The following is a 21,065-nucleotide window of genomic DNA, read 5'->3' as shown; positions in this document are numbered from 1 at the left end:
ACAGCTGAAAAATTTTGTTCTGATTAAAGAAGCAATAAAACTAGCCTTCTTTAGACTGGTTGAGTATCTGGAGCATCAGCATTTGTAGATTCGATTACAGGCTCAAAATGGCCAGAAACAAAGAACTTTCTTCTGAAACTGGTCAGTCTATTCTTGTTCTGAGAAATAAAGGCTATTCCAAGCAAGAAATTGCCAAGAAACTGAAGATCTTGCACAATCTTGTACAACGCTGTGTACTACCCCCTTTACAGAACAGCTATAACCAGAATAGAAAGAGGAGTGGGAGGCCCTGGTGCACAACTGAGAAGGAGGATAAGTACATTAGTGTATCTAGTTTGAGAAACAGACACCTCACAAGTCCTCAACTGGAAGCTTCATTAAATAGTACCCGCAAAACACCACTCTCAATGTCAACAGTGAAGAGCCAACTCCGGGATGCTGGACTTCTAGGCAGAGTTGCAAAGAAAAAGCCATATCTCAGACTGGCCAATAAAGAGAAAAGATTCAAATGTGCAACAGAACACAGACACTGGACAGAGGAACTCTGCCTAGAAGGCCAGCATCCCGGAGTCGCCTCTTCACTGTTAACGTTGAGACTGGTGTTTTGCGGTTATTATTTTATTGCTTCTTTAATCAGAACAAAGGGATTTTCTAATGATCAATTAGCCTTTTTAAATGATAAATTTAGATTAGCTAACACAATGTGCCATTGGAACACAGGAGTGATGGTTGCTGATAATGGGCCTCTGTACGCCTATGTGGATATTTCATAAAAGAATCAGCGGTTCCCAGCTACAACAGTCATTTACAACATTAACAACGTCTACACTGTATTTCTGATCAATTTGATGTTATTTTAATGACCAAAAATGTGCTTATCTTTCAAAAACAAGGACATTTCTAATTGATCAAACTTTTGAATGGTAGTGTATCTGCACTTTAAACACACACATACACACACAAAATGCCTCTGTGTAATATACATACAGTCGTTGCCAAAAGTTGAGAATGACACAAATATTAATTTTCAAAGTCTGCTGCCTCAGTTTGTATGATGGCAATTTGCATATAATCCAGAATGTTATGAAGAGTGATCAGATTAATTGCAAAGTCCCTCTTTACCATGCAATTGAACTGAATCCCCCAAAAAACATTTCCACTGCATTTCAGCTCTGCCACAAAAGGACCAGCTGACATCATGTCAGTGATTCTCTCATTAACACAGGTGTGAGTGTTGACGAGGACAAGGCTGGAGATCACTCTGTCATGCTGATTGTGTTCGAATAACAGATTGGAAGCTTCAACAGGAGGGTGGTGCTTGGAATCATTGTTCTTCCTCTGTCAACCATCGTTACCTGCAAGGAAACACGTGCCGTCATCATTGCTTTGCACAAAAAGGGCATCACAGGCAAGGATATTGCTGCCAGTAAGATTGCACCTAAATCAACCATTTATCGGATCATCAAGAACTTCAAGGAGAGTGGTTCAATTGTTGTGAAGAAGGCTTCAGGGCGCCCAAGAAAGTCCAGCAACCACTAGGACCGTCTCCTAAAGTTGATTCAGCTGCAGGATCAGGGCACCACCAGTACAGAGCTTGCTCAGGAATGGTAGCAGGCAGGTGTGAGTGCATCTGCATGCACAGTGAGGCAAAGACTTTTGGAGAATGGCCTGGTGTCAAGAAGGGCAGCAAAGAAGCCACTTTTCTCCAGGAAAAACATCAGGGACAGACTGATATTCTGCAAAAGGTACAGGGATTGGACTGCTGAGGACTGGAGTAAAGTAATTTTCTCTGATGAATCCCCTTTCCGATTGTTTGGTGCATCTGGAAAAAAGCTTGTACGGAGAAGACGAGGTGAGTGCTACCATCAGTCCTGTGTCATGCCAACAGTAAAGCATCCTGAGACCATTCATGTGTGGGGTTGCTTCTCAGCCAAGGGAGTGGGCTCACTCACAATTTTGCCTAAGAACACAGCCATGAATAAAGAATGGTACCAACACATCCTCTGAGAGCCATTTCTCCCAACCATCTAGGAACAGTTTGGTGACAAACAATGCCTTTCCAGCATGATGGAGCACCTTGCCATAAGGCAAACGTGATAACTAAGTGGCTCGAGGAACAAAACATCGATATTTTGGGTCTGTGGCCAGGAACCTCCCCAGACCTTAATCCCATTGAGAATTTGTGGTCAATCCTCAAGAGGCGGGTGGACAAACAAAAACCCACAAATTCTGACAAACTCCAAGCATTGATTATGCAAGAATGGGCTGCCATCAGTCAGGATGTGCCCCAGAAGTTAATTGACAGCATGCCAGGGCGGATTGCAGAGTTCTTGAAAAAGAAGGGTCAACACTGCAAATATTGACTCTTTGCATCAAAATCATGTAATTGTCAATAAAAGCCTTTGACACTTATGAAATGCTTGTAATTATACTTCAGCATTCCATAGTAACATCTGACAAAAATATCTAAAGACACTGAAGCAGCAAACTTTGGAAATTAATGTGTCATTCTCAAAACTTTTTGCCACAACTATACATTCTTGCATCAATTTTTCTACACACAAACCAACTGATTTCTGAGGTGGCTCTTTTCCACATATGCAAGTTTGAGGTGTGAGTTGGGTAAATGCAATGGATTATGAATCAAAACACCATATGATCGATACTTAAAGAAACAACAAAAAATAAATTGATAAGCATTAGCACATAGAAATATTAGGGATTGGGTAGGTCTGATGCATGCATTGATAAGCAGAAATAACATCAGTTTCTCTTGAGTTTCATGATCCTAATTCTCATGAAATATGCATACATTTGTACATCAAAAATCATTTTGACCATATGCTGACAGTCAATTGGTTTCATGATGATCAAGAATTCTCATAAAATACACACACACACACACACACACATACTGCAAAGTGTAGCCTAAGTAAACAAAAAGAAGTGATTTAGATTTGACTTTTACACTTCAATTCTAAATCAAGCTCTACATGGACACTGCATTAGGAAAAGCTTGTAGTGTATGTGTCTGTTTTAACACAGATATAGCCTGAACATTGAGTGAACCATTGTCTGAAATAGATTGAACGAACTGGTTTTGCCTTGAACAATTCGATTTTAATATTTAACGTATTTTCATGATGTTCCTTCTCCCACTAGGTGATGCCCTTGCCACACAGACCAGTGACCAACCAGCCAGAGATTAAAGTGGCCCTAAACGTAAAGCGTCTCAGAATAGGAGTGCTGATCTAGGATTAGTTTGCCTTTTAGAACAAAATTAATAAGATTATATGGACAGATCCTAGATCAGCACTCCTACTCTGAGATGCTTTGTGGGATACGGACACAGATCTAGGATCAGCTTATTCTCCCCCTTTTCCAACTTTGACTCCAGATGGACTTTTACTTCACATTGCCGCAGTGAAAGAGGATCATCGTGTACAAGCAGCAGAGGTGGAAAAAGTACTCAATTGTCACACCTTAATAGAAAATGACTCAAGTAAAAGTTAAAGTCACCCAGTAACATATTACTTGAGTAAAAGTCAAAAAGTATTTGGTTTAAAATATACTTAAATGTCAAAAGTAAAAGTAGAAACCATTTCAAATTCCTAATAATAAGCAAACCAGGTGAATGAGCCAATTGGAAGCTGGGGATGATTAGGTGGCCATGATGGTATGAGGGCCAGATTGGGAATTTAGCCAGGGCATCAAGGTTAACACCCCTACTCTTATGATACGTGCCATGGTATGTTTAGTGACCACAGAGAGTCAGGACACCCGATTAACTTCACATACCAAAGACAGATTTCCACTCAATAATTGATGGATGTCAATGGCCAATGGAGGGCCGAAACACTATAGTCTTTTTTGTGACTCTTTCCATTGGTTACTGGCTGTTAACACAACTTGAGTGTATATGATACAACATAAAACAATATAACATTACTGTATTGAAGAAATCAGACATGTAGGGTCACAAATAGTGCAATACACTGAACTGAATGGACTTACCCCATTGAATACCATACAAGATGATCAAAATGTATTTGCTCTGTCTTTAATGCCACTTGGTGTCTTATTTCTTTCAACCGTGTATGAATTGCATGCAGGGCACATAAACTGCTATTTTAATCTGCTGTACAGTAGACTATCACTTATCATTTGAATCACTTTTGTAAAAAAGAAAAGAAAAAGAGAAATAAAGCAAAGAATTTGCAGCTTCTTCATATTGAATTGAAGTAGTTTGTCATTAGTTGTAATAAAGATACCTTTTTCAGGTTATCATGAAGTTCTAGGAGTAGATGTTTTAGATGGTCAGGCTCAGATATATTCACTTTATTACTGTTACAAAAAGCAAGACAACTTGTAGTCTAATTCGTGGCTCTGCAAACTTCCAGTTGGGGCCAGTAATGGACCATTTAAGAGCCTTCATTTATATAGGCTACTTTATCTGGACACAATCTAGGCCATTACGTAATTCATTGTCGAGCAGCACTGGAAAGATAGTGTCACTACTATTATTTATGCTCATTTTTCATTATTGTATGCTCATTCTTTCTGCATTATTTGTGAATATGTTTCAGTAATTACAAGTGATGATTGACATCTCAGAGAACAAACGAGCCAACACGTCACGGTAGGTCAGCCTATCCCTAAACAAATGACCGCATGGGGGAGGCGGGACTTCTTCCGATTCTGCCAGCGCGACTCAACAGAAACTAGTTGTATTAGACACACAGCGAGGCCTATTGATACAGTTCATGAATTGTAGGGACGGGGCTTTGTCTAGTTACAATTGCATAAAGTCACTGATAAAGACAGTTTATTATTCAACTAGGATGTTAAGCCTGCAAGTTAATCGTTTTGGATAAAATGGGATTGGATATCTAGATCTCGTCGGAGGTAAGATTTTTCATTGAGGTTTTGCTTTTTTTGTTGTAGAAGTAATTCGATTAAAGTAGCCAAACTTATAAGAATAACTAAGGCATAAATTAATTTAAACTGTTCAAATTGTATCATAACCGAATGCTGCTTTATGAGTCGGCCTGACCATCTAAATCTGGTTTCGAATGGTAAAAACAACAGCGAGATCTGAAAAGGGTCTTCGATTCTATTGTGCTGTGAGTTCGCTCTCAACAGCGGGCTCTCTAGCCCAAATGACATTAACTTTTCATTAGAAGCAAAACACCGTTCATAAATTATAAACTGGACTGATATTTTGTAGCCAGAATTGATACAATACGGCTTCGTGATTCTACGAATAACATTGCTCGCGCAACTTCAACTTATTTCCTTTGAGTCCAATTGTGATTGTTTGCAAAACTCACTGCATGTTCTGTTGGAAGAAGTAAAAACAGTGGTGCCTGGAGAAGTGGGTATACAAACATTTTGCCAAAATTACACTAATATTTTTGTGAAGAATTCTGAAAAAGTGACACACACCTACAATTATAAATCCCAAGCTGTGCATGTAGGCTTAAGGCGTCCACATACTTCCCATCTGGAACAGTTCGTGCATATATTAAGAAATGTTACGTTTGTCTTCCGCGAGTTTTTTCGGCTGTTCGTGCGCACATTTCTTTTCTTGAGGGAAGCCGAAGTCCGTAGCCGAAGATAACGCCCCTTCATTAGTGATTGGTCGAAAGTAGGGATTCTTCAATGAATTTTGTAATTCAAGGACTAATGTTTTTATGCAGAAAAATGCAATTGAAAAATACTGCACCTAACATCTTATATGTAAAATTGTCCAACTACGATCTCCTTGACAATTTTTTTTTTAAATTAATGACATTTCTTCAGTTATCTTAGATTAATTCAGACTATTTTGATGAAGTGTATGTGATACGGCGTTTCAAGATACAGCTTTTTTTTTTTTTTCAAGCGAAGGTCTTATAAGGGACTATGCAAGCACCCTAGTTTGGTTCGCCTAGCCAAAACATGCAGAAGGCTTAAAGGTGTCTGCATACTTCCCGTCCGAAATAATGACATTTTGTGATGTTTTGGTCTTCAGCAAGGGTTTCTTCGGCTGTTTGTGCGCGCAATTTTTTTGTTGTTGAGGAAAGCCGAATTTCGGTAGCCAAAGTCTACGCCCCTTTTGTCGGTCATTGGTCAACAGTAGGGATTCTCAAATTAAGTGGTTTTTTTTGTCATTCAAGGATAGACTACTTGTTTTCATGCATATTTTTTCACTTGAGAAATACTGCACCAAAAAACTTTGTTGTATTTCAAATTGCGAGATTAAGATCTCCTCAGCTAAAAAGTCAAACTTAATGACAGATTTCTTGAGTTATGGTGGAGTTTTGTTATGAGCCCCGACACTCGTTCTGAACTTTTAACCTTTTTTTATTATTTCACCTTTATTTAACCAGGTAGGCCAGTTGAGAACAAGTTCTCATTTACAACTGTGACCTGGCCAAGATAAAGCAAAGCAGTGCGACACAAACAACAACACAGTGTTACACATGGAATAAACAAACATGCAGTAAATAATACAGTTGAAAGTTCTATACAAAGTGTGTGCAAATGAGGTAGGATAAGGGGGGTGAGGCAATAAATAGGCCATAATGGCGAAATAATTACAATATAGCAATTAAACACTGGAGTGATAGATGTGCAGAAGATGAGTGTGCAAGTAGAGATACTGGGGTGCAAATGAGCAAAATAAATAACAGTATGGGGGATGAGGTAGTTGGGTGGGCTATTTACAGATGGGCTATGTACATGTGCAGTGAGCTGTGAGCTGCTCTGACAGCTGGTGCTTAAAGTTAGTGAAGGGTATATGAGTCTCCAGCTTTTTTCTTTTCCAAGTTCGTTCCAGTCATTGACAGCAGAGATCTGGAAGGAAAGGCAGCCAAAGTATGAATTGTCTTTGGGGGTGACCAGTGAGATATACCTGCTGGAGCGCGTGCTTCGGATGGGTGCTGCTTAACATGCATTGCTTGTGGTACAGTTTTAAAGTATAACGACCTTATCTTTCATATCAGCGAGAAATGTTCCATTGATACGCACCTTTTATAGGGTTAGTGTTCCCACAAGGCCATATCGCCGTGTTACAGGAAGTGTTTACAGAAGAAATACTTAAGACAGAGGGACCACTGTGCTATTTAGCTATCTAACATGCTCCGAACACCTGTGTGTAACAGAAGAAGGCTGCTAGAAACGTCACATTAGCTACAACTGTGATAAAGCTGGTTAAAACACTGTATTTTGCGTTTGTGAAATTATTTTGTTGGGATATGAAAGTAAAGTGGTTTATGTTTCTAGGACCGTATTGCAATTAGATGGTGCATTTGGCTGTTTTGGCAGTCAGAGCCAGTCTCTGAAAATAACATGACGTCCTTTGACCTTTAGGAGTAACGGAAACGTTAGGCTTCTTAAGAGTACATCTTGGGCCTGCTAATAGTAGACCTACTATTGAAACGCATAAATAAGTCTGTCAACTGAGTCAGAAATTCACAGGTTTCAGATTTGCGCCATGTTTTTTTCTCGAGTTTTCGCTCACACTTAAAAAATAAATATATATAAGATCTAATAAGATAAGATCTAATGTTGTTGTCCACAAAAATGCGTAAACTACATCAGGAGACAACTTTTGAGATCTGGGACAAATCTAAGACATTTTTTATTTTTGAATGTAGTTACCCTTTATTTCAAGGGCTCTGGTACCTAACACTGGTTAGTGGTGGTTCCGTAGCACATGAGATGGAGTTTGCAAAACAAATGGCTACTGGATTGATAATAATAATCATGATAATATTTGCAAGGTAGGCATAGGCTACGTTGTTGCTAGGTAATGTTTAATTGAGAAGGTTTTTGGGAAAGCCTTTCCATCTACCTGAGGACGTTTAGGCCTGTCATTAGCATTGCTATATTTTTCCTGTTCTTTAATTGTTTGAAACCTGGACATTTTATTTCATATTATGAGGCATTTCTTACCATGCTTCAAAGTAGACTATAGGCAAAATGTATTTTATAAAGCTTTCCTCATGCGTTTTCCTGTTCAATTGGTTTTCTTTCTACTTTCTTTCATTGTCTAGCAGCCAAAGGCATTGTCCGAGTCATATTAGCAACCCATGGTGGTTCTTTCATCTTTAGATCCCTTTCTACATTTCAAATGGATGTTTCTGTCTCTGATGGTATCCATCCTGGGCATGATATGTATCCTGGGCATTAAGAAGTGAATATACGCAATGACCACTGAAAAATATATGGTTATACGCCGTATACTTGCGTATACCCTCCACTACACCACTGAGTATAACTTCTCAAATTGGCTAAGTTTGCTCTACACACCATTTTGTATAGTTTCTAATGAAACTGTCCTAAGTATGTAGGCTGTTGCTAACAATTGTGTTTTGATCGCTTAATAATGATAACATAGTGATATCATCACTATGCTATCAAAATAAGTCTCATACACACAAGCGTACATGAGGACAATTTGTCAACTGTTTTAGCTGGTACCTGTGTAAGGGTTTGGGTTATGTTGAAGCCATGTCTGTTTCTTCTACCTAGTGTGGTAGTGCTAACCTTGACAGCTGTTGTCTTCATCAGCCTACAATGCGGTACTTTTGATTTCAGACTTTTGGAGAAACGCCGGCCAAGTACAGCTGCATATAGCTCGCTGATGTGTTGCGTGTTTGAGATGTCAAACACAATGACTTGTGAAGTGGTTTATCGGTCATGAGAGAACGAATCTGACAGAAATGCTCAACTTTGAAAAAGGAGTGTTGTTTTCTCCAGGATAGACCTTGGTAGTTCAAGAGGCAGCCAAGAATACAGTAGCCTAGATTATCATTCAAACCGAGTTCACAATGCAAAATCATCTCCGTATGCTTGGTCAAGTCAAGATCCCTTTTTGTTTTGGGGACTTAATATTTCGGAAAACCTATGAGGATCCCTACAAAAAAATGGCTATGGCAACAAGGGAAGTGCTGTGGTCCTTTGGCTCCCAAAATCCATCCACCCATGAACATGCCTAAAATGCTCATAACTGGCAACCAATACTAGCCTGCATACCCTCCTCATATGGCTAAAATCAATAGTATTTGTATTGCCAAGCGCCTGAGAAGACAAGCTTAAGGGTGATTTGTTTGGCCAGATTAGCTCCTTTTATCTGAATTTGCAAAAGTGCCTGTCAGCACTCAAGCCCGCTCAATGGGACTCCAAGTTTCTTTACTGGCGGCAGCTAATTAAAAAGCATAGCTTTTGTTTCCACTCAGTTTTCTAATCCTTTTCCTGGAATGCTGGACAGCTGAGACGAGCCAAGCCCGTTTATAGATGCAGTCCACACTCCAGAGCGGTGTATTCAGTGTATTTTATGTATGCATTAAGGTACCCTTAAGCAGGCCAGGGAAAGTCGTTCCCTCTGCAAGGTGTTCACTGTAGATGAAAGTAATCCACAAATCCCTATCTGCATTTCCCTTTTCCTTCTCCCCACTCTTGATGTTTGAAAACCCAGAGTACTTCTTACTGTAGGGCATTGGAGTGTAATGTTAGCTGGATCTGTTGTTTGCGAGTCGAGTTTCTCTAGTTATCTCAATACTTTGTACTCCTGCCTCTTTGGTTCCCCCGGGGAGGTTAAATAATTGGAGTGTGATCTCATCACCAGCATCCTACATGGTAGGGAAGATCATGTGCATAGTTTGCATGATTATAGATAATTGAGTGAGAGAGAATCAATCCGGATGTGTTTTGTGTTCCTCCAAACAAGGTCAAGAGAGGAAGGACTAAGTGCCATACTCCTGTAGAGTAAACAAGTTATCCTATTGTCCTTCACTTGACCTTTTACTTACCCTGCCCAGTAGTGTACTGCACATATTTCAATTCCTAACCAGGTGTCTGCAACTTTGTGCCACACACTTTTCTTTCTCTATACAAAAATCCTGTCTAGTGCAGAACAGGAAAATGGCCACTGGCGATAGGTTAGTCTGCACATCGAATCATCCACATGTGTAACCTGAGTGCAGGCCAGCTTGTAGACCTATTTCAATGTGCATGACTAGAAAGGCTGCAGTGATAGTGTTACAGACAAGGGTTTTTAGAACTGGGTAAACTCATTTTAAAACGGCCTTTATCAGCTCTGTTATGACCCGGTATTGGGTAACAAGGGAATGCATGGACGCAGACTGGGATTAGCGAGCCGGGGCCATCTGTGCGAAGGACAGCGGTAGCCAGGCCTTTTCTTGGTGTCCCCTGCATGGAGTCCGGAAGTCTCTGCTGGAACCCCCGTTGACGTCCTTATGCATCTGGGCCACCCTGGGATCTTTAATGATTTGATTTCACCATGGAGCTGGAGGGAGGAGCTGCCTCCACAATCACCTCCCTTCATTCCCCAATTCTCCATACCACAGGAGAAAGGAGACTGTAGCCAGGCAGGCGCCACTCCTCTGTAAACTCCACAGAGAGTTAAGTTGCAGGTCGATGAAGAAACATCTCCTTCCCCATGATCGCAGCAGAGAGCCCTAAAGAGGTGATGCCAGCTCAGGGAAAGGCATCTCACTTCTGCTCTACTGCTCGCGGTGACATTCAAACGTGAATCACCTGGTTTTAGCACCCTGCTTTGCCAGCCCAGCTAGTCAGTCACAGGGGCCATGGCCCTGGCAGGGTGAAAAATGAGATTAACAGGTTTACCAGTGCAGACGGCTTTAGTCGCTCATCTTGTTTGTGTGTTTCATCTATTATCAGCTGTAATTACTATACGGCGACCGTGGTGTCTGGGCTGGCTCCATAAACTGGTCAGGTGACTTAGGTCACAGACCACGGTCAAGGTTTAAGTTCAATTAAGTGGATTGGCTTAATTTAAGTGAAGGAGTTAAAACAATAAAATATTTAAACACTGAGGCAACCTTTTTGATGAACTTTCTACTTTTAGCGTTTCGAAGAATGCAAACATAATTTCTGGTGTGTAATATGTCAGCATTTCTTCATAGCTATGGCTCCGTGGGTCCTTGTAGAAATAACAATGACTTGAATCAACACTACTGCTATTCTAATATACTCCTGTAAGGAAGGATAACATTTAGCCTACTCTTGTGTGGTAACCCCATTCCCAGTCTCTGTAACAGTTTGGAGCCTCTACGCTATCATCTGAAATTCTCTCTAGCCAGCACCACAGACTCCCAAGGGAGTGGATCAAGCTGCTGGCAAGGCCTTTCCCAAACATGCAGCCATCTGCCTTCGACACCTGACACCATAGCCCACACTGCAATCCATTTCGACTTCCCCTCAGAGACACGTTCGTTTCTATTAAAGACGGTTTAAAAACTGACGACCAAGCATTATCACCACCAATAGAATAGATAGCCCATCATCCACACATTCCTTCCTTTTCTGGGTGAAAAAGAAAATCTGTTGACAACATGTTTAATATTTGAAAATGGCTGTGGATTTCTATGAATGTGGACCACTCAAGTGTGCCTGAATGCTTGTGTGCTTTGGCTGGGGAAGCTTTTAATCAACCTCCAACTGCAGTACCTACTGGATGCGTTGCAAATTAAATGTGACAAATGGATGCTGTGTGGGTTTTTTTTGCTGACAAGTATAATTGAGGACTTTGGGCATTTTGTAAATGTATTTGTTTTAATTGGTTTGTGCAAAGGGTATTTTTGACTGATGTGCTGAGAGTTTATTTTCGTAACATTTTAATTTGGCTGAATGTATGATTATTGAAATCTTTGAGTTGGTAGTAATAATAGGCCAGGGCTGATACAGTTGCTAAGTACACCCTTTGTTTCCAGAGTGCTCAGTATAGGTAATTTTTAAGATCTTAAGACATTTTGAACTTTACATCAGACTACTAACAAAGACAAGTGCAACGTTGCTCAAAACGAACTGTGTTTAAAGTAGACAGCCACCTCTAATTTCCCCACGGTTGAAGGTGTTTTCAGGATGTCAGCAAACGCCTCCGGGTGAAAATGTGAAGAATTTCACCTCTTAATAAACCTCTAATTGACAGGCACTATCCTCGGTTGGTGTCCACTGGGGAACCACAAAACAACGAATCGAGCTTGATAGGTCTATGAAAAGGAAGAGCAGACTTATGCTATTGTAGAAACATCTGCCAAAAGGTTGGTGAAGCAACACCAGTAGTTGTCACGGATGTGTATGCTATAGAAAAGCAATCAACAGACAGTGGGTTTATTTAGCGTTATGGCACTTGGAGGCCTTCGTAACCATTGAGTAGCGATGAGCTACAAAGCAGTAGAGTGGGTGTCTACAGAGACGAGCATCTGGGGCTTGTCTTAACTGGTCAAATCAAAAAGGTTAGCATATTTGGTCACCTTCTCGTTTTAAGTTATCTATTGGATCTTGACAGCTGTGCTGACAAGTTTCTTGTGTCTTTCTCTTTAACACTTTAGTAATGGAGTTGAGGATTGGGCAAGGCTTTTTTTCAGATGACAGTGTCAGTGACAATGGTTCTGCAATTATTAGTGAATGACAAGTGACTGTTGTTGTATTAATGCATACATTAGCCCTTGGGGTACATTACTCTCCATTTCTATGCTTTGCGTCTCATTTTTTTGCTCGATTTACTAATCGTAGTTTATTACATTTAGTCCCTCAGAGCTATCAACTCCAAATGAGAATCCCACAGTTTGTGTTATTTCAGCAACGACATGGGAACCATTTTAGTATTTCCATTTTTCATTGCCAGGGGAGACAATAACTTTCGAGCCATTTGTCTAAGAATTAATGAGGATGTAGACTAAATGTCCCCGCGATGACAATAGAGTACAAATGATGTTGTTTGTGGCCTACAATTCCCTCCTTATACTGATGTGATTTCCCATGACATTTCTATTTTTCTTTGTGGGTTTGTTTGTGTGGGTGGATGATGAGCCGTATATCCTAAATTAATTTATGTAATCCTCCTTAACCTTTCTCTTGTGCTGTAAAGGAAGAGTTGTTTGCTCTGACTGCTTTAATAGGAAAGTATTGTTATTCTTTGTAATTTACAGTGGATGGTGATAAATAATAGTGCAACAATATTCATTTTCTGGAATACACTATCATTAGAATGATTTTTGGGATAATGACAGAATGACACTGGGTGGGTTATGGCATAGACCCATTTGTAGACAGGAACCAATTTCATGGGGTGGCAGATGGACTCATGATTTTGGGGGTCAAGGTGCAAGTGCCCTCAACGTGGCTGACCCACGTCTGTCAATTATAGTTTAAAATTCAATCAATGATTTTCCTAGTTAATTAAAGGTTAAAATAAATAAAAAATCAGAAGGTTGCAATAAAGCCTTTTTCTGTTTGTTTTGCTCCCAGAGCGATGTATTCACATAATCCCTATAGGTTGCTGACGTCGAACTGTGATAGGTCACTCACATAACCCTTGTATAACCCCGGGAATCCTCCGATTCTCTGAGGACTTGCATGTCGAAATTAAAAGTCCTGTAAATGACCAGTCACTGCCCTGAAGTTCTCCCCTTAGTGTCGCTAAGTTACTAAGTCTTTAGAAGGGCTTGCACCTGTATAGCTGTCTTCCAAATTAAATATTTGTAAAAGATGAAAAGGAAATAAAAATGTTCTTTATAGTCATATTTTTCAATCTTTCAGATAAAAACAAAAACGAAGCCCGCCTTACCAGTTATTTTCATATAAAGTCAGAAAAGCAAAGTCTGCCATGTCATTGACCCAGACATGCTACGGTTAACTGCAGGTCCTCTGAGGCGAGACAACCTGGGGGAATGTGTTGTGTTTTCTCTGGCCCAGAGCAGAAGGGGCTTACTGGCCCCAGCCTTGAACGGGAGATAAAAAGAAGATTACCGGCCTTCCCTCCCTGCATTCCTTCCCCTCATTGAGGCGAAAGTACCATCTCAATAGGAAGCCCTCTGGAAGCCCTCTGGGATCTGCTTTGACATTCCTGGTTCACTTGACTCTTCTATCTCCACTGATATCGTTTATGAATTGGGATGGGAAGTCATCTCATCAAGTGCTGGCGAGCAGAGCTGGCTGAGGGAAATGATGTGGTGTGCTGATATTGGCAGGAAGTTGTTTGTCGCCGGTAGCTTTAATTAAAGGGCGACTACTAGCAAACACAAATTCAGTCTTTGTGAACATTTTTGGCAGACAAATTCAAAAGGTAGAAAAAGATGACACCATATTGGTGGTTCAGCTATTATAGGAACCAAGAAGGACTTAGTTGGTTGGAGGATAGTGCTTGGAACACCAAGGGTGTGGGTTTTATTCCCTTTTAGGCCACATGTATTGGAGGCCTAAGTGGCTTTGAATGCTAAACAACCGTATTGCCCTAATGGTTTTGATTACTGTCACAGTGGTGGCTTGCATGTTAGAGGAATGATCTGAATCAGACAATTTTGTCTTATTCAGGCTATCAGACTAATGCATGCCTACCAACTAGGGCCGGGTGATGTACAGAATTATACACCGACACTCACAACAAAGACAAACGGCAACTTCTTCCTTTCCGAACACAAGCAGTTTCAACTCCCTATTTGCTTTTGAGGTTTATCCACAAACTTATGTGCTAGCTGTCTAGTCTGTTTTTTATAAATTCGCATAAAAATACACATTTATGTAAGGAATTGGCAACTCGTTCTGAGAAATAAGGATCTTATCCAGGTAGGCCACTTGATTTCAATATCTTAAAGTGAACAGGCTATGTTGTTCAAACAGTTGGAGATGGACAGGAGGGTGTATTCATAACAGTTCAAATGTTCTACCTTGTTAGCAAGCAAATAGATCCATGTTGTCTAGACTTGTATAAAGATGAGCTGTCTACTCACAAGCACGTGGCCTTGTCCTTGAGGGCTTGTGTATGAGACCTGTGTTCTACAACGCCTGCTACAACAAGTTGGTAATTATTAGTGGATGTGCATGGTTCTGATTAAATTTGTAACCTAAAATTGATTTTTCGATAGACATACTTGAAAGCCAGATCAGTGATTGTTGCAAAAAAGCAGGTTAATAATTAAACTATTTGTGGGTGTTATGATTGTGGAATGCTTATACACGGCTCCAAAAAAATAAAGGGAACACTAAAATAACACATCCTAGATCTGAATGAATGAAATATTATTCTTAAATACTTTTTTCTTTACATAGTTGAATGTGCTGACAACAAAATCACACAAAAACTATCAATGAAAATCAAATTTATCAACCCATGGAGGTCTGGATTTGGAGTCACACTCAAAATTAAAGTGGAAAACCACACTACAGGCTGATCCAACTTTGATGTAATGTCCTTAAAACAAGTCAAAATGAGGTGCAGAGTGTGTGTGGCCTCCATGTGCCTGTATGACCTCCCTACAACACCTGGGCATGCTCCTGATGAGGTGGCGGATGGTCTCCTGAGGGATCTCCTCCCAGACCTGGAGCACATGGAGGGCTGTGCGGCCCCCCAAAGAAATACCACCCCACACCATGACTGACCCACCGCCAAACCAGTCATGCTGGAGGATGTTGCAGGCAGCAGAACCTTCTCCACGGCGTCTCCAGACTGTCACGTCTGTCACGTGCTCAGTGTGAACCTGCTTTCATCTGTGTCAACCTGCTTTCATCTGTGAAGAGCACAGGGCGCCAGTGGCGAATTTGCCAATCTTGGTGTTCTCTGGCAAATGCCAAACGTCCGGCACGGTGTTGGGCTGTAAGCACAACCCCCACCTGTGGACGTTGGGCCCTCATACCACCCTCATGGAGTCTGTTTCTGACCGTTTGAGCAGACACATGCACATTTGTGGCCTGCTGGAGGTCATTTTGCAGGGCTCTGGCAGTGCTCCTCCTGATCCTCCTTGCACAAAGGCGGATGTAGCGGTCCTGCTGTTTGGTTGTTGCCCTCCTACGGCCTCCTCCACGTCTCCTGGTGTACTGGCCTATCTCCTGGTAGCGCCTCCATGCTCTGGACACTACGCTGACAGACACAGCAAACCTTCTTGCCACAGCTCGCATGTGCCATCCTGGATGAGCTGCACTACCTGAGCCACTTGTGTGAGTTGTAGACTCCGTCTCATGCTACCACTAGAGTGAAAGCACCGCCAGCATTCAAAAGTGACCAAAACATCAGCCAGGAAGCATAGGAACTGAGAAGTGGTCTGTGGTCACCACCTGCAGAACCACTCCTTTATTGGGGGTGTCTTGCTAATTGCCTATAACTTCCACCTGTTGTCTATTCCATTTGCACAACAGCATGTGAAATGTATTGTCAATTGGTGTTGCTTCCTAAGTGGACAATTTAATTTCACAGAAGTATGATTGACTTGGAGTTACATTGTGTTGTTTAAGTGTTCCCTTTATTTTTTGAGCAGTGTATTTAGCCTAGGTATAATATTACATGCCCTGAATTCATTAGATTATTCCGGACTGTTTGAAATCCAGTGCATTGATCTTTTAATTTTCCAACAGCTTATTTAGAGAAAACGTTACAGAAATTGAGATGGATATCATAAGTCGCCCATAAATTTGGAAAAAAAATCGAAAAATGAGTTTTAGGCCATATCACCAGCCCTACTACCAACCAGCTAGAGTCATGGGACCTCCATGACCGATGTTTCGTTATGTAGTTGTTTACCAACAGTGTGAACTACTCCTAGTGGCTTTGGATTGGTATCGAGTACTCTTTTTGTTGTCATGCTTTTTTAAATTACAGTTTCCCTATAGGTTTTAAAATCTTCTGTTTTGTTTACACCATCTGTGTATTTTGGTTATTTTTCTGATCCACATGTCTTTCAAATCTCCAAACGTTTATCCCTACCACCACACTAAATTGTTTACTCACTGTTTACTGCTCTCAAGAGGGATTTTGTAAGAAGCTTTGGGGATACAATAACACATTTTTCTTTGGTACCGACCCTTTGAAATGTTATTGCGTAACTAAGTCTTCTAAATCTTCTTCACTTTTGGGAGCAGCTGCTCTGCTACCTTTTGGATGTGTTTGTAGAGGGTCCTCAGCTCTCTAGGCCTCACCAGACACAGGAGGAAGAGATGATTTTTTTTGAATCAGTCAAGCGCTTCCACCATATGCTTCACTCAGAGAAGCTAAATCTTTTAAAAGTACTACTCCGTGTCTTACTCAGGAAGAGATTTGATTTCACATAGGCTTTTTTATGGATTGAATTCATAATTCATGGATTACGTATTGCCTTAGTATAACAGCTTCACATACCAAAAAACAGTTTTTCTCTTGTTGCTGGCATTGTACTCAATTCTGCAACACGCATCCAGCCGGATAACATTGACACTAAGTTGACCCCGCTAACCAGGAAGCCCATCAATATCCCATTTCGGCCATCAACTCGAAGCCATTCCGGCAACTGTGGAAATTATATAGTGAACATGCTAACTGTGCTCATCGCCCTCACGACGTACCGATTTACCGGTGCCGTCACGTGAGGAAGTACCCTGTTCGACAAAGGGAACCATTAGATGAAAGATGACCCAGTCCTCTCCGAGGTTAATTGGAATTATGGTCACTAATCAAGTGCGGCGACGTGGACCCGAGAGCAGTTTCAACAGATTTAGTTCGTTGCAACGGCAGAGAATGGGTAGTGACCGACCGGAATCACCATATAACATGCCTTTTGCATAGTTTGCTATAGTAATCATTCCCAATAGTATGACTTTTTATTTATTTAGGATGATGGTGTCTTCATACGTGATTATTCAATGGTCATTTCTGGCCAACAAGGCCATGAACACTCAAAGGCCATAGGTCAAATCGCAGAAAGATTCACTGTGGTAGCACTGTTCAAATTCCCACCATAATGGGCAGAAATGCTCTTCTGATATCGTTCATGGGGCCAGGGTTTTCGTGTGTGTTAAAGCCTATCTATGGGGCTAGTCTATTCATGTGTGATATAGACATCTAGCATAAATGTCTGAAAATCTTGGCTCTCATCTGCATGGTCCATGTGTTGTTGGATGACTGGGTCATAATGTGCGAGTTTGCCGTAATTGGAAAATCGTGTGGGTGTTTGTGTTACTAGACTAGACTGTTGTGTTTTGGTGTCTGGTTTATATATGGTGTGTGGGAGCAGGGATTTGTAGGGCTGACTAATCCTCCCTTACTCAGCACTCATTGTGCACTTTCAGAGTAGAGCAAACGGCTCCACAACAGACACAGGCATTTGAACTAGTAATGTAACACCAGAAAAATATTTTATTGTTGTAGTCGTCGTCACTGCCTTGAACTATTCTGCTGTATATAACAAGTCCAGCATTTCCCAAAAGCCTCATGTGCTCTTTTCCCCTCTTTTTTTCCTAACCGAGGATACACATTCTTATCTGACTGCCTGCCTCCTTTAAAAAGTCAAGTCTTGCAGACTACATGAGATCATTAGCTCTGAAAGACTCGAGAGGTCAAAGGTGACCACTCTTCAGAGATTCTGGACATACTGCTCCAGGAGACATGTTCGCTGAAGGAAGCCTCGATGCAGGCAGAGCCCATGCCTTCCCCCAAATTATTTTCCCTAAGGAGGGAAGTGGAGGGAGAAGTAAAGGGGGGTGGGGGGGTAGCACTGTCTTGGTTGAGGCTTTCCAGACCTGCCTCCGGGTCGGGGATGGGCTCTGATGTACCCAATGGGGCATTAAACATGCATTCTCTTTCTCTCACTCACTCGCTCCACTCTTCCTCTGTCATTGTCTTATTTCTGCTCTCTGTCTCTCTAGAGGCTTTTAGTCTGCTCTCTCCCTCACTCAATCTTTTATTTCTTCAGTGCCTGTCTGCTGTCTTCTCTCACTCTACTAATGATTTCTCTGTTTTCAGATGCTCAGTTATTGCTCTTTCCCTCTGTCATTCAGTCTGACCTCTACTCTTCCTTTGTACGGCCTCACTTGCTACCCCTCTTTTCCCTCTTATTTTATTTTACCCCCCTTTTCTCTCCAATTTCGCGCTTGTCTCATCGCTGCAACTCCCCAACGGGGTCGGGAGGCAAGGTCGAGTCATGCATCCTCCGAAACATGACCCGCCGAACCACGCTTCTTAACACCCGCCCGCTTAACCCAGAAGCCAGCCGCACCAATGTGTCGGAGGAAACACTGTTCCAACTTATTGTAAAGTGTGGGATTACGCTTATGCCAGACTTAGCCTACGTTTGAACCTCTCCCTTATTAATTTCAAAGTATGCTCATGACCTGATTTTCATATAAATCATTAAAAAAAAAATCATATTAATAACCCCTCTAGCAGAATATACTTTGGCAAGATTGAGTGATGCAATAAATATCATATATATATATATATATATATATATATATATATATATATATATATATATATATATATATATATATATATATATATATATATATATATATATATATATATATATATATATATTAAATGGAGTGTCAGACTCCAGTGGTCATTCATAATTCTTTGAATAATATTACATGTTTGGTGAATCTGTTATTATTCCTGGTAGATATTACTGGTTATGATTGCAGACAGAGCCCAGAGAATGGGACGGTGCAATATTGAATCAATCATATTTTGATAAGGTGCATGCATGGGGATGTCTACGTCACCCAGAGATATGCCCATACTGTAGAGATGCACCCAGCGGACTGAAACTTCACTGTGGGCATAATACAGCTATTGCTATCTAGACTTGCCCTAGCAAACAAATTCATCACATTAGCTACCTAAATGTGAAGTAAACTCAACTGAGGAGTAATCGAAAATTTGAGGTTTTGTTTGTATTTTACCCCTTTTCCGCCCCAATTTGGTGATCTCCAATTACGGTCTCATCGTTGCAACTCCCCAACGGGCTCGGGAGAGGCGAAGGTGGAGTCAAGCATCCTCTGAAACATGACCCGCCATACCGCACTCCTTAATGCACGCTTAACCCGGAGGCAGGAAACATCGTTCGACTGACGACCATAGTCAGCCTGCAGGTGCCCGGACAAGAAGTCGCTGGAGTGCGATGAGCCAAGCAAAAACCCCTCCCCTACCAAACCCTCCCCTAACCCGGACAACGCCGGGCCAATTGTGCGCCACCCTATGGGACTACCAGTCACCGGTCACTGCGATGCAGTGAAAACATGCAGGATATCTAATGTACTTGTCCTTTTGCTCAGTTTTGCACCTGGGCCTCCTGCTCCTCTTTCTATTCTGGTTAGAGCCAGCTTACTCTGTTCTGTGAAGGGAGTGGTACACAGCATTGTACAAGATCTTCAGTTTCTTGACAATTTCTCGCATGGAATAGCCTTCATTTCTCAGAACAATAATAGTATCAGAAGATAGGTCTTTGTTTCTGGCCATTTTGAGCCTGTAATCAAACCCACAAGTGCTGATGCTCCAGATACTCAACTAGTCTAAAGAAGGCCAGTTGTATTGCTTCTTTAATCAGAAGAACAGTTTTCAGCTGTGCTAACATAATTGCAAAAGGGTTTTCTAATGATCAATTAGCCTTTTAAAATTATAAACTTGGATTAGCTAACACAATGTGTCATTGGGAACACGAGTGATGGTTGCTGATAATGGGCCTAAAAATCAGCCATTTCCAGTTATAATAGTCATTTGCAACATTAACAATGTTTACATTGTATTTCTGATCAATTTGATGTTATTTTAATGGACAAAAAAATTGCTTTTCTTTATTAAACAAGGACCTTTCTAAGTAACCCCAAACTTTTGAACGTTGTGTGTGTGTATCGATAGATTGATTAGATAGATAGCAAGGCATTGTTCCCCAGGAGCCGAAGACGTGGATGTCGATTGAGGCTGCCCCTCGCACCATTCTGATTCAGAGGGGTTGGGTTAAATGCGGAAGACACATTTTAGTTGGACAACTGACTAGGTATCCCACTGTTTTTTGGTTTTAGAGTTGTTTAAGGTTCCAAACATGCAGCACCAATTAGTACACCTACTAATTCAAGTTTTTTTGTGTTTTTAAAAAACTATTTTCTACATTGTAGAATAATAGTGAAGATGTCAACTATGAAATGACACATATGGAATCATGTAGTAACCAAAAAAGTGTTAAGCAAATCCAAATATATTTTATATTTGAGATTGTTCAAATAGCCACCCTTTGCCTTGATGACAGCTTTGCACACTCTTGGCATTCTCTCAACCAGCTTCATGAGGT

At 41.0% G+C, this 21,065-nt stretch overlaps 2 protein-coding genes across 10 annotated transcripts in view; both read left to right on the top strand.

Moving 5' to 3' along the window:
* LOC110493764 (uncharacterized) overlaps positions 1-4,236 on the top strand; it is a 38,171-nt gene extending 33,935 nt beyond the window's left edge. For all 6 annotated transcript variants that reach the window (XM_090204889.1, XM_021568228.3, XM_036949755.2 and 3 more), the window contains one exon: positions 3,163-4,236. The gene's annotated coding sequence lies outside the window, so the exon portion shown is untranslated. The remainder of the gene's footprint in view (positions 1-3,162) is intronic.
* Positions 4,237-4,682: 446 nt separating this feature from the next.
* The window catches only part of LOC110493763 (signal-induced proliferation-associated 1-like protein 2), a 105,781-nt gene continuing 89,398 nt past the window's right edge, over positions 4,683-21,065 (top strand). For all 4 annotated transcript variants that reach the window (XM_090204888.1, XM_036949753.2, XM_090204886.1 and 1 more), the window contains exon 1: positions 4,683-4,905. The gene's annotated coding sequence lies outside the window, so the exon portion shown is untranslated. The remainder of the gene's footprint in view (positions 4,906-21,065) is intronic.

Source organism: Oncorhynchus mykiss, chromosome 17 (assembly GCF_057628025.1).
Source record: "Oncorhynchus mykiss isolate SJ-2025 chromosome 17, ASM5762802v1, whole genome shotgun sequence".
NCBI lineage: Eukaryota > Metazoa > Chordata > Actinopteri > Salmoniformes > Salmonidae > Oncorhynchus > Oncorhynchus mykiss.
The sequence above is the reverse complement of the archived record's forward strand: the minus strand, read 5'-3'. Positions and strand labels throughout refer to the sequence as shown.